The sequence below is a fragment of the Erythrolamprus reginae genome, chromosome 4 (genome assembly GCF_031021105.1).
Source record: "Erythrolamprus reginae isolate rEryReg1 chromosome 4, rEryReg1.hap1, whole genome shotgun sequence".
In the NCBI taxonomy this organism is placed as follows: domain Eukaryota; kingdom Metazoa; phylum Chordata; class Lepidosauria; order Squamata; family Dipsadidae; genus Erythrolamprus; species Erythrolamprus reginae.
The window spans coordinates 62,590,554-62,614,697 of NC_091953.1; the positions used below are offsets into that span (position 1 = coordinate 62,590,554).

The window sequence follows — 24,144 nt, forward strand, 5'->3', positions numbered from 1 at the left end:
ATGGCGACCTGGACAAAACGATTATGTCGTCCAGGTAAGCCATCAGTCGGACTGACCTCTGTCGCAGATCTGCCGTCAAAATGTCCAACAGTTTGGTGAAGGTTCGAGGGGCCGAAGAGAGGCCGAATGGCATGGCCCTGTACTGAAAATGTTTCCCCTCAGTGCAGAAGCGAAGGAACCGGCGATGACTGGGATGTATGGGCACGTGGAGGTACGCCTCCTTGAGGTCTATTGAGGTTAATAGATCGTGGGAGCGTATGGAAGATATGATTGTCTGTAAGGAGTGCATTCGAAACCTCCTGTACTTTATGAAAACATTCAGTTGTTTCAAGTTTAATATGAGCCGGCATCCTCCTGAGGCCTTGGGTACTATAAAGATCACGGAATAGAACCCCTTGCCCTCTTCCTGTCGGGGTACCGGCTCGATAGCGTGAATGTCCAATAAATGCTTTATCTCCTCTCGGAGTTGTAGTCTCTTTTGTGAGTCCCATATTACGGGACAATGAAGGAAACGAGGTGGAGGAGACTGGACAAACTCCAGTCGAAGTCCATGTGAAACGGTGGCTAAGGCCCATTTGTCGGATGATGTGTGTTGCCAGGAGAGACTGTAATGTTGGAGTTTCCCTCCTATCGGCATCCCGGCTGAGTCACTTGGAGCGACGAAAGCCTCTCTGGTTACCTCCTCGAAAGGGCCGTCTCGATTGTTGGTAACCTCGGGGTCTGTCATGGAAAGATCCCCGGTCAGAACGAAAGGCCGGTTGGTTGTATTGGCTGTATTGACCTTGAGCAAAAGGTCGTTGGGCCTGACCCGTACCTGTATTGGCTTCCCATCTGGGGTTCTGGCGCCTTGCGTATGGGGCGGACCTGCGGTCCTGTCTCCTATTGGCCCTGGGGAGCACTTTCTTTTTGTCCCTGTCCTCAATGAGGACCTTCTCCAAACTCTCCCTGAAGAGCATGGATCCCTGGAATGGACTTGAGGCCAGCCGCCACTTAGATTTTAAGTCCGCTGGCCAATTTCTCAGCCAGAGAAGTCGTCGGGACGACATAGTGGTTGCCATGCTCCTAGCCGAGAACTTCGCCGCATGGAGGGTGGCATCTGCCGAGAATTCCGCTGCCGTTCGCAGCTTGCTCAGGTCCTGCCGGAGACGTCCGTCCTCTGGCCCGAGCCTGGCCTGCATTTCCTGCAACCACATGATGGACGCCCTATTGATGAATGATGCCGCGGCAGCCGCTCTGAATCCCCAGCCCGACACCTGATGCGCCTTCCTCAACAATATCTCCGCCTTCCTATCTTCTGGCCTCAGGCTGTCGCCAGTTTCTGAGGGCACCAGCGCACTGGAAACCAGAGTCACTACTGGCTGGTCGATTGGCGGAAACTCTAGGAGTTTTTCGACCTCTTCGTCAAAGGTATAAAACTTCCGTTCAATGTTCGAAGGCCCCTGCGCGGCCGCTGGGTGCTGCCAAGGGCGCTTAACTCCCTCTACAAATATGTGGGAGGCTGGGAAGTGTTCAGTCTCGGGCTGAGCTTCTTTAAGAAGTGCCTCAGAAGTCTTTGTCGTGTCAGTAGGGTCAGTTGTCTTAGGAGCGGCTGCAAGGTTCATCACCTGCTTGGCTTTACAAAGCAAGGTCCTGAATAGTGCCGGTTTAAATAGTCCTACCGTTGGTGGTGGATCTGGCACTGTCTCGTCCTCTTACCAATCATATTCTCTGTCACTTTCCTCAAATTGTGGTTCCTCCATTAGCGACCCCACGCCAGAAGGGGGCGGTACAGTCCAAGGATTTCTTTCTGGAGCCTGTTGTGGGGGCCTAACGCTTTGTTGCGCCCCCGTAGCAATGCCCTGTGAGTAAACGTTGGCGATGATTTCCTGAAGATCAGGTGTCATCTGCTGCCAAGAGCCAGAGGGACCTCTTAAGCCTGCTGCCGTGGGTGTAAACGTAGCTGAAGGCCCCTGTAGGCTCCTGACCGAGTGTCCTGCAGACCCCGGTCTGTTCCAAGAAGTGCCAGGTGATGGCATGGCCTGAGGTATAGGTACAAATTGTCTCTCAGGCGACCAGTCCCCTGTTAGCATGGCCCCAGTGGTCCCCAGGGGAGATTGGGAGATCAGCTGTTCAGGGGTCATTTGCTGCCGCTGTGTAAGGGGCAGTCCGGAAGGAGAGGGCTGCAGGGCCGCTTCCAGTTTCTTTTCGAGGGCCTTAATGCGCTTCTCTGCTTCCTTCAATGAGGAACTGGAAGATTGGGAGGCTTTAGACTTATCCTTTGCCTTCCCTTTGCCCTTATCCTTGGCAGCTGGGGAACTGCTTTTGTCAGTCCCTGCCTTCTCTTCCATTGTACTCACAGTTAGTAGTTCAGAAAAGTAATATTTGGCTCCACGCTCTTGCAAGTCACAGTAAAAATGGCGCCTGGCACTTTAGCCTCTTGCGCATGCGCACTGGGGTCTCATAGCCCACTCTCGCGCCTTTGCCGCCAGAATTGCCGGTTTCCGCGCCGAATTGGCCAAGATGGCGGCGCCCGTGCCTTTCGCGGTCTTTTCGGGCTCGCCGCTCCGCGCCCTGCCACCAATGGCGGTCCCCGCCAGGGTGGTCGCCCTGGCTCTCGCCTCCGCTGTCCTGAACAGCCTGGTGGTCTCAGCGGTCGCGCTGTTGCAGCGGCGGCGGCAGCGCTATCCGCGGCTTTTTTCTTCCCCGGCGGCGGCTTCGGCGGCGGCTCATTTCCCAGCCGCCGAACAGCTGATCGCTCTTTCGGCTCGCCTCGCCGATCTCGGAGAGCGATTCCAAGCCTCCAAGTGGGGGGGGGCGGACCCCCCCACCTTCGGCTCGCAGCCTTAGTGTGGCCTCGGGGGCCAGGGACCTCCAGGCTGGATGCTCCTCTGCGGGGTGTTCCCTCGGAGGGAATACAAAACCCCTGAGGAGAATCGTTGGGGGTGCTGCCCGCGGAGGGCAGGGACCCCTTGCTGTCTGTTCCACTGCTGTCAGCTATGCCTGAAAAACAAAGCAGAACATTAAACAGGTTACAACATTTTTTAACATTTTTTAAAACATTTTTTAATATTTTTTTAAACAATTTATTAGCTTTAATTAGCTTAGCTCAAACTCAGTAAGTCTCTACTCTTAGACTGAGTTTTTAAAACTGAGCTCATGGGGGATACAAGGGGGCGGTACCTAATTAATATGTAAATAATTAACTCAGTCTCTACCAATAAGATTGGTTAACTACCCATGTTGGACTCTCCTTCCAGCTGCAGTGGAGAATGTCTGTGGCTTTAAATTTGGAGCAAGAAACAGCAATAATGTGATCTTTAGTGAGAGGGAATAAAGCAATTTCAGTGCCACAGCCAGGCTTATATCCCAAATTAAAAAGCTCCAGAAGTCATCAAAATATGTCAGACTATACTTGGATTTGATTTAATATGATCTATATAGCACACACATACACTAAAATCTTAAGAAAGGGATTTTGAATTTAGTGAGCTTTCTTAGTAAATATCTCGTTATTCTCCCCTTATCTCTCACTTCTAGAGAGAATGACGAGAGTGAATCTGTTTAATCAGGACCCATGAATAATAGATAACGAGATAAATAAAGAGTTCATATAATGCAGTATTTCAAGGAGAAAATACAGCAAGAATTTGAAATATTTTTGATGTGTCAAAGAATTATCATATCTTTATTTAAAAATAAAGTATGAAACACTATGTGCTATCTTTTGGGGAAGAACATGAATCGGTTTTCTCTGGCTGACTTTGACGCATCCGGTGGGAATAAATATTTTGCCCTGGAAGCGGAGTAAAGACGCTGAGACATATTGTGGATTAAATAAGGGTCATTTTATTAAATTAGCATAAATGTAAATAACGTAACTTTAAATACGTAAATATTTAAATTCAACATAACTAAGGACCTGCAGAGGCCAAAACTAACAGGGCAGAAATTCCTACCAGAAACTTCCTTGGCAACATTGGGCAAAAACTCCTGCTGAACCAGTTGAAGGTATCCACCTTCACCTGGATCCAAGCCACGCCCCTTAGTCGTGTGAGAGGAGTTCACCCTCCAGTCCCCGTGGGAAATTGGATCCGGTGATTCCCATGGACATCCTGTCTCCAATCCCCGACGTTGTTCCAATCTCTAGTTCCTGGAGAGAGGCGGTCCATCACCCTTTCAAGGATGCCCAAAGGAGCATGCGCAGTCGCTTCTAATTGCCCATTTCTGCCCCTAACCTGCCAAACCCCAATGACCAGAGGGAGGGCTATACTGACATCTAAGTGCGCCGCACCCCCTAACCAATCCAGTCCGCACCGTCAGTGTGGAATAGGCGAAAAAATGGCCGCCTCTAAAGGGGAGGCCGCAAAAAATTCCTATTCAGCCCCGAGGCGACCTCTTTAGGACACACTGTTAATAGCGGAGGGTGGGCGAGTGTTCACTCCAAAACAACAGCAGGCAAGGAGGAAGTCCTGCTCGGATCGCCCTTAAATAGGATGATCCAGGACCTCCTCTGACTCCCAGGAGGCAGCGCGCTGCCCTGGCGCGCTGCCAAAAGCCGAACTTCCGGGGTTTTCAGAACCCGGAAGTTCGGGGTTCAGAAGAGCCACCCACAGCGTCCCCCTGCTCTGGGGGCAATTTCGGCCAGCCGTTTAAGCCGCCGGTTGTGCATTTGCCCCGGAAGCGGAGTAAAGACGCTGAGACATATTGTGGATTAAATAAGGGTCATTTTATTAAATTAGCATAAATTTAAATAATGTAACTTTAACTACGTAAATTTAAATATTTAAATTCAACATAACTAAGGACCTGTGTTCAGTTTTCTCCTGAACACCATCACTCTACTAAACAATCATTCCCTCACCTCTGTCAAACTATTCACTAAGACTGCATTACTATTACTATTAGTCTTCTCATTGTTCCTTTCACCCATCTCCTCCCATTTATGACTGTATGACTGTAACTTTGCTTGTATCTCTATGATTTATATTAATATTGATTGTTTCCTGGTTGCTTATTTGAACCCTATGACAACCATTACGTGTTGTACCTCATGATTTTTGACAAATGTATCTTTTCTTTTATGTACACTGAAACCACATTCATCAAGACAAATTCCTGGTGTGTCCAATCACACATGACCAATAAAGAATTCTAGTCCAGTCTAGTCTAGTCTATGCTTGGACTTCAACTCTAGAATTCCTCAGCCAGACATATCTAAAGCAGGATTGCTAGAGCAGCACTCTAACCATTATACAAAACTGCCTAGACAGACAGATGAATAGTAGAGTCTTTAAAGTATAGAAGTGTCAAGGTAGCAGTTATAGGACAACTGCTTGATTTTCGGCAAAGGCTTAGCTGCCATTTGTTCAGTTGAAATCTGCCAACCACAATGAATGGAGCAGTGTTCTGGATAACAAATGGCCTTCTTACCTTTTGTATGGACATCATTTTTATTTTTCTTCTCTGGTAATATCCACTCTTTAGTTTTTAGTTGCTGGATCCATGAGATGGTGAAGCTGCCAGGCCCTTCCCTTTTGTAGGTTTGAGAGGAATCTGAATGAAAATCTTCCCAAGATCCTGAGACGTTCCACAAATGCTGTCCTTGCTGCCGTTGACAGCTGTTCTTGAAACATCATCAAGCAGTATATCCAACTCAGTGGAATCGGTAAACTGAGCACTTCCAAATTGGCTGAAACATTTGCTAGAATTACTTTCTTTACTCTTGCTGGTGCTCTTACTAAGTTCAGTTGGAGAATCATTAGAGCTTCCTCTTTTTATGCATTCCTCCTGGAAAGTAGGATGAAAAACTGTATCATCAGAGGCCATCATTTTAAGGCTATATATTATAGTTAAATTGGAAACAGATATATAATGTCCTCCCCACGATGCCCAGGCAGAGGCTTTTACCAGAGGTGCGTTTATTCACGTTACCCAGTTCTTGCCCTAGAAGTGGCTGTTAAAAAGTGGCTGTTTAAATCTTTACTTCTATGGCAACTAGAGAACCTCTTCTCTGAACATCATGGGACTTGTAGGGCAAAATTGAATGGAAGGAATAGATAAAATAGCAGATATTATGGGGAAGGTTTCATAATTCCATCTTCTCCAGTTTCTTCCCCACTTCCATAAATCATCTTTTTCTATTGAGCATAATACTCCTTGATCTGCGGCTAGGAAAGAGGACAAGCTCATTTCACTTGATCTAATCAAATATCAAAGAACTAAACCCACAATTTTGGAGCATTTTAGAAATATTATATTTTATGGTATATACCAATTCTATGAGGGAAGCCAAAAAAAAAAAGGTATGTAAATACAGTATATGCATGCCTTCATTAGTGTTGGTTCCACCAAGTTCCAGTTCCCTATTTATGTAGAAACACCTAGCTCACTGAGAAAAATATAATTTAGAGGTTTGGTAATAGAGTTATAACTGCCAGCTTCCTACTACCACAAAAAGATGGCATCTATTCCAGAACCTCCCTAAACCTCTCCACTGGGCATGCAAGTAGATCAGAAGTAGCTTTGTTTAGATAATTAAATTTCCTTTTTCTTTTTATGATTGGCCTTCTCTTGGCATGTTGGCTGAACTAGCCATTACTTTTTCAACAAGCTGTAATTAAACCATGGATCAGCATAAAAAATTATCAGGATCCATATATTGTCCTATTTTTTAACTAGTTCATATTAAACCATTTTCTAAAATATTCCAGGAATTTCCTACTAATACAATAAAAAAATTATAAATTGCATTCTTTAGCGTCCAGGTTTATGAAAGAAACATTTCAGTAACTAAGTAATGTTTATAACATAGTTATAAATGGTCTGCAAAAAAAATAAAAAAATAAAATCTTATTGTAAGTTGCATGTTGTTTTGTTGTTAGTTGCTAAGTCATGTCCACCCATTGTGACCCCAAGGACAATGTTCCTCCAGGTCTTCCTATCCTCTACCATACCCCAGAGTCCATTAAACTCACACCTATTGCTGCAGTGACTCCATCCACCCACCTCCTTCTCTGTTCTTCCCTTCTTCTGTTGCCCTCAATCTTTCCCAGCATTAGGCTCTTCTCCAGTCAGTTCTTCCTTCCCATTAGATGGCCAAAGGATTTGAGTTTCATCTAAGCTGCTTATAATAATAATAATAATAATAATAATAATAATAATAATAATAATAATAATAATAATAATAACAACAACAACAACAATAATAGTGGTGGTGGTGGTGGTGGTGGTGGTTGTGATGAAGATGAAGAAGATGATGATATACTTAGGAAGTGTTTGACTTGTAATATTGTGATACGAAATTCAGCATATAAATCACATTTGCTGCGCATTACTATTTTTTGTGAATAAAGTAATAACAACAACAACAACAACAGAGTTGGAAGTGACCTTGGAGGTCTTCTAGTCAAATCCCCTGCTTAGGCAGGAAACCCTACACTACTTCAGACAGGTGATTACGCCCAGCTGATGCCTCCCAGCAGCCACCAACAACCAGGAAATAGACTCCACCAACCTGGGATTTCCTCCGGTACTCCCCAAAGCCAACGCTACCAGCCTGAGCCCCTTTCACCCAGGTGATTCCCCCCACCTCATCCTCACGGAGCCTTCAAAAAATATTCGTGAGACAGACACCCATCTGATTTCCTGCCCCAAAGCCTCCATTAGCTTGGTATCCCCCCCCTCCTTAAGCTGCCTGCTTGAGCCCCTGCCGGTCAGCTGTTTCCTCCCCCCTCACCTTTACAGAGCCATCAGGTAATCTTCAGGAGGATTCCACCTCTAAACTCCAGAAGCCCAGAGATCTCTCCTCAAAGCTCTGATTCCTGAAGACCCATCCTGCAAATCTAGCTTCTGTTGAAAGTTAAATCCACCATTAAAGAAACTTTAACCTCGTGGCTTCAAACAAAGCCACTCTTCTAACAAAGAGACCACGTGATCCCATAGGTGAAAGAGACCAAATAACCAAATAATTTAAATAAATAAATCAAGTGGCTGCGAGGGGCACTGGAGCTCAGCAGAATCATCTCAGTCTCCAGAGACTACCATAAACTCCAATAGCCCAGCCTAATCATCCCTGATTGCTCCTAGCTTCAGAAACACAATAGACCCATCAGCAAGCCCCAAGATACTTATCCTCACTGACTTTAACAAATAAATGTTTACTACCTACTATCTAACAGCATTCTACTTCAACCCTATCTACTGGCAAACACTATTTTATTAACAAGAATGCCAAACAGAAAATCAAAAAACGCCACAAACCCCCCCCCCCCCAAATGGACGATGATTTCACCAACACTGATGATTTATGCTACAAATGCATCAAATCCACCAAACAAAAAGAAGAATGCACTAAATGCCAAATGTGCCATAATTACATCCACAATACCTGCCTGGAAATTAGCAAAAAACTTCCTCATGTTTACCTAAAATGAATGACCTAATCATCATGTCAATAAAATTTCAAAACCTGGAAACAATCACAGCCTCACCAAAAGTCCTTATAGATTCCATCGAATCACGCATTGAAGAACGCTTGCAAGCCCACATTGAAGAACGCTTGCAAGCATGCTTCACATCTTTGGATAACAAAGTCACAGCACAATCAAAAGGAAACCCAATTCATCTAAATCATACTCCAACTCAACAACAACAATCACCAGCTCAACCATATGCCCATCAACTGCCACGTCCACCATATGTTCAGTCACAACATCCACTACCTCAACTATCATCAAACCATCCTAATGACATTTCCCTATTCATCAGAGACACCCTGGAACGTGAACAAAAAGGGAATAATGCCATTGTATTTGGGTTCGAAGTCACTAACAAACCTGATATAAACCAAATTTGAAAAATCATCGCATGCAATTTTCCAGCTGATGAAATCATTGAAGTGACCAGAGATGGCCTGGAATACAGTGATCCCCCGCTCGTTGCGAGGGTTCCGTTCCAGGACCCCCCGCAACGAGCGGGTTTTCGCGAAGTAGCGCTGCGGAAGTAAAAACACCATCTGCGCATGTGCAGATGGTGTTTTTACTCCCACAGCGCTAGCGAGGAGCCGAAGATTGGGGGCGGCGCGGCTGTTTGCCGCCGGCATGGGGGGCTTCCTAGCAGCCCCCCAAACCCGGGTTGGGGGTCCGGGGGGCGCTGGCTCTCGGCGCTTTCGAGCTGAGTCCGGGAGCGAATTCGCTTCCGGACTCAGCTCAAAAGCGCCGATAGCCAGCGCCAACGAACGGCTTGTCCACGCTGGCTCTCGGCGCTTTCGAGCTGAGTCCGGGAGCGAATTCGCTTCAGGACTCAGCTCGAAAGCGGCGAGAATGAACGGCGTGGGCGGGCGAAGGGCGGGCGGCAGCGAGGAGTTTGCGTGGGCGGTGGGGAAACTCCTCGCTGACGTCAGCAAGAGGGGGAAGACCCGGGGAAGCCGCCCAGCAGCTGATCTCCCGGTTGCCATCTACGCATGCGTGCCCATAGAAAAAACGGGCACGCATGCGTAGATGGTATTTTGACTTCCAGGTTGAAAAATCGCGAAGTACCCTGTTCGCAATGGTTGGGGACACAATAAACGGGGGATCACTGTACAAATATAGAGATGGTTCAGTAGCCCCCAAATTCTGCAGAGTGGTTCTCACAAATGAACTTAGCAAACGCAAATTCATTAAGACCATAAACTCATTAAACAGAGACGACTCAAACCCTAAATAACTTCGCTGTAGACCAGACTTATCAATTTTACAACGTATCCAATCCCATGAATTACGAGCAGATCTAAAAACACGTCAAGACCAAGGCCAAACTGATCTTTATAGCGACTATCGTGCCGGTTGCATCAAAACCAAGTTACGCAATCCACCAATCAACCCACAAACCATCATAAAACAAAACTACCCCAACCTCCAATCTACCCTCAACCAAGATCAACCCCTCATTAACCACTACCTTCAAACCACCATCGCCCACAACCATCCTAACTTCCAATCCATCACTACTCAAAAACAAATCTCAATAAACCCAAGATTAGGTATGCACGCCTCTTACTTCCTCAACAACATCCACTGCTAGTCTCAAATGTAAAGTGATGAACTCAAGAAGCATTGTTAATAAAATACCTGAACTCCTTCTCTTACTACAAACTGCTAAATTCGACATCATATTTATCTGTGAAACATGGTTAAATGAATCCCTCCCAGACTCCGTTATCACAGTAAGTGACTATCAAGTTTACTGTTCTGACTGCGAATCCCGTAGAGGAAGTGGTGTTGCAATCTTCTACAAGAAATCACTCAACCTTAAAAAAGTGCAAGTTAAACAAGAACTTTAACTTCCTGAAACCATCATCTGTGAACTGACTTTAGATACCACACTTCGCTTCTTTCTATGTTATAGAGCTCCAGATTATGATATCACACACGGGAACAAACTAACCTCACTACTAACGTGGGCAAGCTCCCACCCTCATCCTCTTATATTTCTTGGAGACTTAAACCTTCCACATATAAACTGGACCCTAAAGGAATGTTCCACTGAACCCATACATTTAACCCTTTACAATGCCATTACTGGCCTAGGACTAGATCAACTAGTAACTAACAAAACTAGACTTAACAGTTGTCTTGACCTCATCTTCTGCAACAGTCTACATTCGATTTATGGACTACAAATAAAAGAACCTTTTTCTAACAGTGATCATAGCATGATTGACTTTTACCTAAACATACACCCTCACAAACACCATCTTAACGAAGGGACAACCAACTATAACTTCAAAAAGGCCAATTACGACCTCATCGAAGCCTACCACTCACCTCTCGACCGGCATACAATTTTCTCTGATTGCATCACTACTGAAGACTACTACAATATGTTTTACTTGAAATCCAAAGAGTCATCAAATTATACGTACCACTAATATTCACCAAAACTAAGAAAAACAAATTACCCATAAAAATAAGAAAGCTCCAAACCAAAAAAAGAATTATTTGGCGCAAAAATAAAGCAGCCCATGTTTCAAACTTTAAAAGCCATTATAAAACTTTGTGTCACCAAATAAAGACTGAATGTACCAATTATCACATCATCCAAGAAGAAAACCCTCTTTGGACAAAGTCTACTTGTGCCTTCTACAACTTTGTTAACAATAAACTCAAAGACTCTAGACCCACCCCACCCCTTAAAGGACCAAACAACATAGATGATAATGATGAATCAGTCAAAGCCAACCTCTTTAACACCTTCTTCAGCTCAGTCTTTGTTAACAACAATGGCTCATGCCCAACATTTCCTAACCGCACCACAAATAACCTTAATGATCTTACACAAATTTATTTTACAGAAGATAATGTTAGAAAGGCATTACACAACCTAAAACCATCTTTATCTATTGGACCAGATGGACTATGTGCATACTTCTTAAAAAAGCTCTCCTCAACCTTGGTTGAACCTCGGAGCATAATTTTTAATAAATCTTTCAGTACTAGCTCCCTACCTACACTATGGTCACTTGCCACAGTCATCCCTATCTTCAAAAAAGGAGATCCAAGTAACGTTGAAAATTACAGACCTATCTCTTTGTGTTGTGTCAACTGCAAAGTTATGGAATCAATCATAAACCAATTCATTACATTCCACCTTGACGCTAATAACCTACTTTCCAATAAATAATTTGGTTTCAGAAAAAAAGTTATCCTGTAATGTACAACTCTTACAGTATAAAAACATTTGGATCACTCAACTTGACTAAGGTAATCCAATTGATGCAATCTATATCGACTTTTGCAAAGACTCAGTTGTCCACAACAAACTTCTTCTGAAACTCAAATCCTATGACATCTCTGGACTACTATGCAATTGATTAACAGCATTCCTATCTAACAGACAACAGGTGGTCAAAATAGGAAGTGCCACTTCTCTTCCTGCTCCTGTTAACAGGGGTGTCCCTCAAGGTAGTGTTTTAGGACCCATACTATTCATACTATACATAAACAATCTTTGCGATTGCATCACTAGTGATTGCGTTCTCTTTGCAGATGATGTCAAACTATTTAATACCACCGACAATGCTGCTACCCTTCAAAAAGACCTTGACCACGTAGCAGAATAGTTTAAAACCTGGCAACTTCAAATCTCCACCACTAAATGCTCTGTGTTACACATTGGTAAAAAGAATCAGAATACTAAATATAAAGAAAGACCTTGGAGTACTCATATCCAATGACCTAAGTCCAAGAGCCCATTGCAACAACATTGTCAAAAAGGCTTTAAGAGTTGTTAACCTAATCCTTCGCAGCTTCTTCTCTGGTAATTTTGAACTGCTAACAAGAGCTTACAAAACATTTCTCAGACCAATCTTAGAATACAGCTCACCTGTATGGAACCCCCATTGCATATCTGAAATCAACACAATTGAGATAGTCCAGAAATATTTCACAAGAAGAGTCCTTCACTCCTCTTCTCACAACAAAATACCTTACTCCACAAGACTTGAAATTCTTGGTTTAGACAACTTACAACTCTGTCGTCTCCGTTCTAACTTAATTATAGTTCATAAAATCATATACCAAAATGTCCTACCTGTTAACAACTACTTCACCTTGAACCGCAACAACACACGAGCATGAAATCGATTTAAACTAAATGTCAACTGCTCCAAACTTGACTGCAAAAAATACAACTTCAGCAACAGAGTAATCAACGCCTGGAATGCACTACCTGATTCTGTGGTTTCTACTCCTAACCCCAAAACCTTTAACCTTAAGACTATCTACAATTGACCTCTCCCCCTTTCTAAGAGGTCTGTAAGGGGTGTGTCTGTAAGGGGTGTCCTATTATCTTCTTTTGTTCTTTTTATCATTACTTATCTAATGTTTTATTTGTACAAATTACCACCCTATAATTGTTTGACAAAATAAATAAATAAAATAAATAAAATAAATAAACATCCGCTTAAAATCTTCCAACATTGGTGCATTCATAACTTCTGGAGGCAAGCTGTTCCACTAATTAACTGTTCTGATTGTCAGGAAATTTCTCCTTAGTTCTAAGTTACTTGTGTCCTTGTTTAGTTTCCACCCATTGCTTTTTGTTCTACCCTCAGGTGCTCTGGAGAATAGGTTGACTCCTTCCTCTTATAAGAAGGCAATAATCAGTACAAAGAAAAGTTACCTATGATCAGAAATTAAGAATTATAAAAGTATTGTTTTATAATTTTATAAAACCATTATGCTGTTCCATACCTCATGGAAGATAGATGGACTTCCTTCAGGCTCTGAGATTTTGGCCTAGCCAAAGGAATGGAAGCCACCATGTCTGGGATCCAAAAATGACTTCAAAGGCTGGGCGGACTTCAGGACCCCTTTTCATCCCCCTGTGTTGGTGCGGAGGGGCAGGCCCAACTCCTTTGTTGGTTGCATTTGGGGAGTGGCTTGCCACGGGCTCAGGGCCAACTATTGTCCTTTCATCCTCTTTATGACTTGGTTCTTTTTCCTGGCTTTTCTCTACATTGCGTATTTGCCTTAACAACTTTTAGTTCAGTGGCTTCGGCCTAGTATCACATGTTGCCTACTATATATCCCCCCAACAGGAAGAATCTGCATTTACACACAAATATTCTTCCTTATTTGCATATTGTGTTTGGTTGCTCAAATCCCCACAATTTATTAAGTGGCAAAACTCAAATAAGAAACATACAAGAAGTAGTTGATAATCACGACCAAAAGATTAAAGTATTGGAAGAGAACATTGTGAAGACAGAAACAAAAATAGAAGGAACAGAAGAGAGACTAAGGGCGGCCAACCGTGAGGTGGAGGGAGCAGTGGCATTATTAGAAATGGAAAAATCTAATTTCTATCTACGAATCCAAAATGTTCCGGAAACCAACAATGAAGATCTCTTTAAAAAAATAATTGAAATATTTACCACACTTTTAGAGGTAGACAAAGAAGGCCTCAAGAACCACATTGATGAATTGTACAGGGTCCAAACAAACTACGCCCAACGCCTAAAGTTATCAAGAGAGGTGCATATCAGATTCACCAAAAAAGCGGTCCGAGACTAAATATATAGAAGCACAAGAGGTGAACCCCTACTGTATGAAGGGAAAGAAATAATAATCTTAAAACAAATCCCGAAAAGAATAAGGGAGAGAAGAAGAGACTTCCAATTTCTCACTAACAAATTGATAAGACAAGGGATCCCGTTTCGATGGCTAATTCCAGAAGGCCTGTTAATCACATGGAGAGATAAGAAGATTAAAATAGATACCTATGAAAAAGCCAACAGATTCATAGAAGAAAATCTAGAGAGAATCATAAACAACAGTGTGGGAAGCAAACCCCCGAATCAGGAACTTAAGAACAAAAGCACAGAAACAAAAACCGCGAACCAAGACATAAGAGAAGAAAGAGAGAGAGTAGTGACTAGAGCAACGGCCAAGAAGTACTAACATGGAAAACAAGCAAAAATATTTTTGATCAATATCAATGGACTAAACTCAACAATTAAAAGAAAACAAACATACAAAAAACTACCAAACGAAAATACAGATCTAACCTGTCTACAAGAAACCCACATTCAAAAATCAGATAAAAACTTATTAGAAAATCCTAATCTTGGGAAAACATTTGTAACCCTAGCAGAGAATTAAAAAAGGCATAGTAGTATACGCCAAAGAGTGGCTTAATCCGAAACAGGTATAGTCAGATGAAGAAGGCAGAATCCTGATTCTAGAAATTTTGATAGATCAAAAAAAGATCTTAATAATAGCAATATATGCATCAAATACCAATCAAAAAGAATTCTATTAAAAATTATATGAACAAATAGCTACGACCCAAAATCCAAACATATGCCTGTTGGGAGATTTTAACGCAATAGTAGACCCAACAATTGACTACAAATCCGGGAGGAAAAATAATAAAACAAATAACAGAAACCGTTTACCACCAACATTCTTTGATATCGTAGAAGAATATAGATTAAAAGATACCTGGAGGGAAATAAATAAATTTAAGACACAATTCACATACTACTCACTCCCCCACAAATCATGGTTCAGACTAGACATGTTCTGGACCACAAATGAGATGGAAAACATGATAGAAAAAATCAACATAGGCACAAATATCTGGGCAGACCATCACCCAATAACAGTAACGCTTAAAACAGTCGAAAAAGGAAATAAGCAATGGGCTATATACCCAAATATAATAAAAGAAAAAGAATATAAAAAAATATGACTAGGGAATTAACTTTTTTTTTGAAAGACAACTGGAATAAAGAGACCACCCTGCAAAACATTTGGGATACCACCAAGACCTATATCAGAGGTTTAACAATTGCCTACTCAAGTAGAGGTAACAGAAAAAAACCCCAAAAGTTAAAAGAACTACAAGACCAAATCACAAAACTAGAAACAGCTACAAAACGACTCACAGAACAATTATATAAATCAAGAAAAAGATAAACTTAAGCACAAAATCAACTTAATTATACAAGAAGATATTGCCATACAGATAAAAAGAGTAAAACAAAATCACTTCGAACAAGCTAATAAAACAGGTAAATGGCTGGCATATAAATTAAGAAAAGAAAAAGAAAATAAACACATTCAACAATTAGAGGATAATAGGGGAGTAATAAAATTTACATTAACAGGAAAAAAAAAGATAGCTACGGAATTCTATCAAACATTATACTAGAAAGAAGAAACAAATGAAATAGATATAGGTAACTACTTAGATAATTGTAATTTAGAAGAAATAACAGAATTAGATAGAGAAATATTAGGGAAAAACATAACTAAGGAAGAACTAGAATCTGTTATACACAAACAAAAAAACAACAAAACCCCAGGTCCAGACGGAATTCCGGCAGAATGCTACAAAGAATTAGGAGACACCCTAAATGATCTGATGTTAGAAGTATTTAACGAAGTAATAACTCTGAGTAAAATGCCAAAGTCCTGGATAGAGTCTTTGATAACTTTAATTCCCAAAGAGAAAAAAGAAAAAGAAAAAATAGCTAATTATAGACCTATAGCATTACTGAATACAGATTATAAAATCTTTTCAGCAATAGTAGCAAATAGACTTAAATCAATTTTGAACAAAATGAAACATTCGGACCAGAATGGGTTTTTACCCAACAGACACATTTAAAATAACATTAGAATAATGCTTGACACATTAGAATTTTACGAATCACACCTGAAAAAAGCAATGGCAATAATATTTATGGATGCGCAAAAAGCATTTGACAATTTAAATTGGGAATTCTTATTTCAAATGCTAATAAAAATGAATTTTGGACAAAAATTTATTAGAACAATTCAAACAATGTACTCAAAGCAATCAGCAAAAATTATAATTAATGGGGATATAACAGAACCGTTTCATATATATAAAGGAGTCCACCAGGGATGCCCCCTATCACAGCTACTCTTTATTCTATGTATGGAAATTTTATTAAACCAAATACGTAATAATAAAGAAATAATAGGCCTTAAATCTAGGGGCCAAGAATTTAAATTACAAACCCTTTGCCGATGACATAGCTTTTATCATTGAAAACCCGTTACAAACTGGTAGAAAACTAATGGAAGAAATAAATAAATACAGACCCCTAGCAGGACTAAAAATCAATAAATCCAAAACTAAAATTATGACTAAGAATATGACTATGGAAGATAAACAAATATTAATTAGGAAATTAGGATTGGAAATCATTGAAAGAACCAAAAACTTAGGAATTAACCTCTCATCCAAATGTATAACACTAAAAAAAGATAATTATGACCTATTATTAAATAAAACAAAACTACAATTAGAAACCTGGACCAAACTACCAATCTCATTGATGGGATTGCAACAATAAAAATGACCATATTACCAAAATTTCTATATCTTTTTCAAACAATACCAATCAAATTAGAAGGAACATTTTTCAAAAACCTAGATAAACTAATTGCTAAATTCGTATGGTAAGGCAAAAAAGCAAGAATTAGACTGAAATGGATGCAGGACAGCCCAAAACAAGGTGGATTAGGTCTACCCTACTTTAAATTATATTACCAAGCCGCTGTTCTAACATGGGTTAAAGAATGGATACAGCTCCAAAATATAAGATTACTCATCTTGGAAGGACACAATATTCAATCCGGACACAGTTTCATCTGGGATAATAAGGCCGCCACACACTCATATTTTAAACACCATCTGATCAGAAAATCACTATTAGATATGTGGAACCTAATTAGAAAACAGCACTATACTAAAATACCGCTGTGGTTTTCGAGTATGGAGGCAATAATCTATCCAAATACCCTAAGTTTGCCAAAAATGTTAAAATACTCTCAGCTACTGGATAGCAAAGCAAAATTAAAATCACGAACACAACTAAAAGACGAAGGAATTATAATAGACTGGTGGCCGTACTACCAAATAAAATCCAGATTACAAACAGATATAACTAAATATGGAATACAAAAAAAAGATATACCACTAGACAAAATTCTATTAGGAACAAATAAAAAATCAATCACTAATATATACAAAATATTATTAGAATATCAAAATGTTGAAGAAATTATTAAAGGAAATATGTTAGCTTGGGCTAAAAACATTGGCCATACAATTCAATTAGATCAATGGGAAAAAATATGGCACACCAATTACAAAATTACAAAATCCACCTCATACAAAGAAAACGCAGTTAAAATGTTTTATAGGTGGCATATACCACCAGCAAGGCTAGCGAAAATGTATACCAATCTTAAACCTAATTGTTGGAAATGTGGAGAGAAATATGGCTCATACTTCCACATGTGGTGGACTTGTAGACAAGTTAAAGGAATTTGGCTAAAACTTCAAAAATGGATAAAAGAAATAACTAAGATTCAATTAGAAATGAAACCAGAAATATTTTTGCTTGGCATCATTGAAAATCAAATGAAAAAGGAACAGTATTATCTAATACAACATTTAATGACTGCAACAAGAATAACTATAACTCAATTCTGGAAAAATGAAGCTATGCCAAATGAACGAAACTTAATAAAAAAAATGTTGGACTGTGCCGAATCAGATAAGCTCACAATAGAGCTAAAAGAACAAGACAATTCAAAATACTATAAAATTTGGAATGACTTTTACATATGGTTGAACAAAAAAACAACCACTAGTAGTGCTGCGTAACAACAAAATGGTATGAATACAAATTGCTAAAGAATTAAACACAATCTGCTTCCTAGTTTAGTTAATGACATATATGCTTTTCAAACTGTAAATCAAACCATTGGTTAAAATACCGCAAAATTAAAACAAGGAGGTTGTCAAACGAACCAGCCTCAGGAAGGGTGAAAAGATAAGCTACATTCAAGACTTACCCCATTCGCGTCTTTTAATTTTTTGTCTGTATTGTATTTAATGTAATGTAAGTTGGTATTGTTTATTTGTTTAATTGTTTATATGTAAATAAAAATCATTTTATAAAAGAATTTGATTAACTGATGCTTGGTAGTTTTATGAATACCAATAATAAATTTGTGCCAGATTTGTGGGAAGTTTGAGCTAATAAGAGCTTATGATCTGTTCCCTATTCCTAGTACCACATAAACCACATAGGACAAAACTAGACATCCCAACAAGTAACTCATTTTAATTTCTTTTTGTCCAATAGTTTCCCTTAGTTCAGGCCTATTTCTCTCCCCTAATTTAACTTGTCTTGTCCAGGGTAGAATGAAATATAATATTTACACAAATACCCAGATTCAATTCCACTACAAAGGATCAGTATGTTATTGTCCAAAAATCACCCACCTCTGGGTCAAAGTTCAAACATGATTATCCTCATCAGATGTCCTGTACCCGGAAAGCAAACATCTACTTTATTGTTTTATTATTTTTCAGAGAGGGTTGCTTAAAAGTTGGCTTTCCAAGGTTTTGCCTGTGGAGGCCTTGACCAGTTCCTTTAGTCTGATGCAATGAGTCCAACCACTTTCAGCACTTCTTACAAAGGCCAGTAGCACCTGGAAGCATAAGCAATAAAGAAATGAAGGCAATCCAGTACCAAAAAGTAGCAATGGTTTACTATATATTTGCAAATACATGTGCACATGAATTGGACTCAGAAACAAAGCATGCAACTGGTTTTTATACCCCTGCCCCCAACGCCCTCCGCCCTCACCACTGTTCGGGTTTTCCATTGGTTGGATACTAATAAGCTTACAGCCTATCTGGAAATGCTTATTAACAAACATACCCTAGTTGCAGGGCAAAATCTCCCCAGCTATTGCTCAGAAAGCACATACACACACACCCGCCCTCACTTCTCTTTTCTGGAAACTTCTGAGCCATATTGTTTACTATAAGAACAATACTAATTTTTCAAGAAGTTCATGAACTCTCTTTATGTTTAGATTTTATTTTATGTTAGAGCCAATACGTCATATTTCACACTCTGGAACTGGGACATTACTTTGGGGGAGCATCATAAAGCAACTGTTGCTTAAGCGATGAACATGTGGGACTAAGCCGAAGCTACTGAACTAAAACAGTGGAATTAGGTCTTAAGTACAGTGGTACCTCGGTTCTCGAATGCCTTGGTTGTTGTACATTTCGGATACCAAACAAAATTTTTGGCAAAAATTTCCTTCGGTATCCAAACAAAAATTCGGATACCGAACAGCCACAGAAAATTTTGTTCATTATCTGAAATGTTACTGCAGGGGGCGGCTGCAACAGCGCCGGGAAGTTCACGTGATGAAGGGAAGCCGCCGGAGCCATCTCAGCAGTTGCCGCCACTCCAGCAGCTTCCCTTCATTACGTGACATTCCCGGCGCTGTTGCTACTCGAAGGGAAGCTGTCGCCGTTGCCGCCGCCGGGAAGGAGAAAGTTGGTGCAGCTGCTTACAGGTAATAAGACGAAGCATTGAGGAAAGGAGCCCCCCGATGCTGCCAGGATTGCAGCCGCCCCCACCCTTCCTGCAGCTTGGAGCGATTATAGAGCTCCTCAGTCCCCTGAAGCTGCCGGGATTGCAGCCGCCCCCAGCATTAACATTTATCCCATAGGAAATAAAGAGCTTGTCCTCTTTCGTAGCCCCAGATCAAGGAGTATTATGCTCAATAGAAAAACATAATTTATGGAACAACTACAGTGAGGAAAAAACTGGAGATGATGGAATTATGAAAACTCCCCCATAATATGTTATTTTATCTTTTCCTTCCATTCAATTTTGGTGGACATGTGGGGTTTGTGGGGGCAATAGCCTAGCTCTGTTAAAAAGTGCTATTGCTAACATGTTGTAAGCTGCCCTGAGTCTAAGGAGACGGGCGGCATAAAAATCGAATAAATAAATAAATAAATAAATTATGCTCAGAGAAGAGGTTATTTAGTTGTCATAGTACTAAAGATCTAAACAGCCACTTCTAGGGCAAGAACTGGGTAACGTGCATAAATGGACCTCTGCTAGAAGCCTCTGCCTGGGCATCGTGGGCAGACCATTATATATCTGTTTCCAATTTCAGCCATAATACATAGACTTAAAATAATGGCTTCTGATGATACAGTTCTTCATCCTACTGTCCAGGAGGAATGCAGAAAAAGTGGAAGCTCTAATGATTCCCCAACTGAACTTAATAAGAGCAGCAACAAAAGTAAAGAAAGTAACTCTAGCAAATGTTCCAGCCAATTTGGAAGTGCTCAGTTTACGGATTCCACTGAGTTTGATATACTGCTTGATGATGTTTCAAGAACAGCTGTCAACGGCAGCAAGGACAGCATTTGTGGAACTTCTCAAGACTATTGGGGACATTTTCACTCAGATTCCTCTCAAACCTACAGAAGGGAAGGGCATGGCAGCTTCACCATCTCATGGATCCAGCAACTAGAGACTGAAGAGTGAATCTTACCAGAGAAGAAAAAGAAAAATGATGTCCATACAAAAGGTAAGAAGGCCATTTGTTATCCAGAACACTGCTGCATTCATTGTGGTTGGCAGATTTCAACTGAAGCCTTTTCCGAAAATCAAGCAGTTGTCCTATAAATGCACTTTTGCTTAGATACCTTGACACTTCTATACTTTAAAGACTCTACTATTCATCTGTCTGTCTGGGCAGTTTAGTATAAAGCTTAGAGTCCAGGTCTAGCAATCCTGCTTTAGACATGTCTGGCTGAGGAATTCTAGAGTTGAAGTCCAAGCATAGACTAGACTAGACTAGACTAGATTAGAATTCCTTATTGGTCATGTGTGATTGAACACAGAAGGAATTCGTCTTGATGCATATGGTCTCAGTGTAGATAAAAGAAAAGATACATTTGTTATGAATCATGAGGTACAACACTTAATGATTGTCATAGGGTTCAAATAAGCAACCATGAAACAATCAATAATCATAGAGATACAAGCAAAGTTACAGTCATACAGTCATAAGTGGGAGAAGATGGGTGAAAGGAATGATGAGAAGACTAATAGTAAAGTAATGCAGCCTTAGTGAATAGCTTGACAGGGGTGAGGGAATGATTTGTTTAGCAGAGTGATGGTGTTCAGGAGAAAACTGTTCTTGTGTCTAGTTGTCTTGGTGTGCAGTGCTCTATAGCATCATTCTGAACATAGGAGGTGAAACAATTTATGTCTAAGATGCAAGGGTTCAGTAAATATTTTCACGGTTCTCTTTTTTACTCATGCAGTATACAGGTTCTCAATGGAAGACCAGTTGGCAGTAATTATTTTTTCTGCAATTGTGAATTTGCTCTGAAGTCTGTGTCTCTCTTGTTGGGTTGCAGAACAAACCAGACAGTTATAGAGATGCAGATGATGGACTCAATAATTCCTCTGTAGAACTATATCGTTAGGTCCTTGGGCAGTTTGAGCTTCCTGAGTTGGCATAGAAAGAACATTCTTTGTTATGCTGTTTTGATGATGTTTTTGATGTTAGATGACCATTTTAGATCTTCAAATATGGCAGAACCTAGAAATTTCAAGGTCTCTACTCTTCATACTGTGTTGTCTAGTATTGTAAGAGGTAGAAGTATTGAATTTATCATTAATGGTTGTAGCTGCCATAGCATAATGTTAGGATAGGATTTGATATCTGGACTTCTAACAACAAATGCCTTATACACTCCGATTCCATTAGCCAGGAACAGGACTGCACGTAGGTCACAAAGTGAGTCTGCATTTCTGGTGAAATCTGCTTGAGGAAGTGACTGGCCATAAAGCGGTTCATGGCAGCTCCCCTTGAATAACAAGAATGTGTCTGCAGGATGAGAGCTGTGTGATAAAAGGGTGCATATTTACATTTCCTGGGATAAACAGGACGAAGGCAGCAATAAAAGACCTTGCCTTGAGGTAAACAGGAGAGAGCCATTCTAACAACAAAGGTCCCAGGAAATTGGCCATGAGAGACATTTGTTCAATAGAAACTAGTTACGTGCCATATATAGATAGGAAGGACTCGGAAGTTGTGTCATATCTTAGAGTTATGTTATTGGATGTTTGTATACCACTTGACATATACATATAACCTTACCCAATTTGCATATTCCCCCAATAAAAGGGCGTGCACAGCTCAATACTGTGTCATTTCACCCGGAGAGAAATGTGTCCAAGTTTTCTTTCTAGGATTCGCGTTTGTGAGTGACCCCACGCCTCTGGGTCACCCTGAGTCCCTCTGAAGACCTCGATCCCCTCAGCGACTTTGCGGTGTCGCAAATGGGAAGGGTTAATACCATAAAATCTAATATACTCCCAAGATGGCTTTATCTTTTTCAAACAGCACCAATAATTAGATAAGAATTTTTTTTCAAATTTAAATAGAATAATTTTAAAATTTATCTGGCATAATAAAAAAGCAAGGATAAACATTAAAGCATTACAGGACTCAAGAGTGAGAGGAGGCTTTGGCCTCCCGAACTTAGAATTATACTATCAGGCAGCCAAATTATTATGGATCAAAGAATGGATCAATTTAGAAAATACTAGAATTCTAACGATAGAGGGTCACAATATTAACAAAGGTTGGCATGCACATCTGTGGGAAAGGGAACATATAAAACATTCACACTTCAGACAGCATCAGATTCGGAATACTTTGCTGGAACACTGGCGGAAAGTAAGGAAAAAACATTACAGAGAAGTCCCTAAATGGTTATCCACCCTAGAAGCCCAGATACATCCAAATATAATAACCCCAAATCAAATAATAACATATGAAGATCTTTTAGATTCCAAGGGAAACATAAAATCAAGAGAAAAACTCAAAAATGAAGGTATAGAAATAGATTGGCTACCATACTATCAAATACAAAGTAGATACAAAAAAGACTTAATAGAACATGGAATATGCAAAAAAATCCTATGAAATAGACAAAATTTTAACAGGCCCAGATAAAAAAAATTATTACTAAAATGTATAATTATTTATTAAATTATGAAAATATAGAAGAAATAGTAAAACAGAATATGATAGCATGGATGACAAATTTTGGTTATTCAATTCAAATAGATGATTGGGAAAAATTATGGAAAGTAAATTATAAAATGACATTATCTATACCATATAAAGAAAATTTATATAAAATGTTTTACCGATGGCATTATGCACCAGCACGCTTAGCTAAAATACACCCGAGTATAAGTAATAAATGCTGGAAGTGTAAAACAGCCACAGGAACATATTATCATATTTGGTGGTTATACTCAGAAGCAAAAAAAAATTGGATTAGAATTCAGGGCTGGTTGGAAGAAATATTGGAATATAAATTAGAAACAAAACCAGAAATGTATTTATTGGGGATAATCAGAGGTCAACACAGCAAAGAAGACTATTATTTAATAACACATATACTAACATCGGCAAGATTGGCATTCGCACAAAATTGGAAACAAGAAAAGATACCAAATGAAGAGATGGTGATCAACAAAATGTTAGACTGCGCTAAATTAAGTAAATTAACATATGAATTACAAGATGAACAAAATAAGAACTACTATAGAGTGTGGAAGAAACTGTATACATGGATAAGAGGAAAAAAAGAATAAAACAAGAAAAGGAATTAGTATTAAGGAAATATAATGGGGGGAAAACCAGAATTGTTAAATATTAATTATAATGTATAACAGTTAAGTATAAATGTTAAATGTTATTTGTATGTTTGTCGATATAAAATAAT

At 40.1% G+C, this 24,144-nt stretch overlaps 1 protein-coding gene across 1 annotated transcript in view; it reads left to right on the top strand.

Moving 5' to 3' along the window:
* Window positions 1-24,144, top strand: part of LOC139167137 (lebercilin-like protein) — a 49,791-nt gene that overhangs the window by 22,490 nt on the left and 3,157 nt on the right.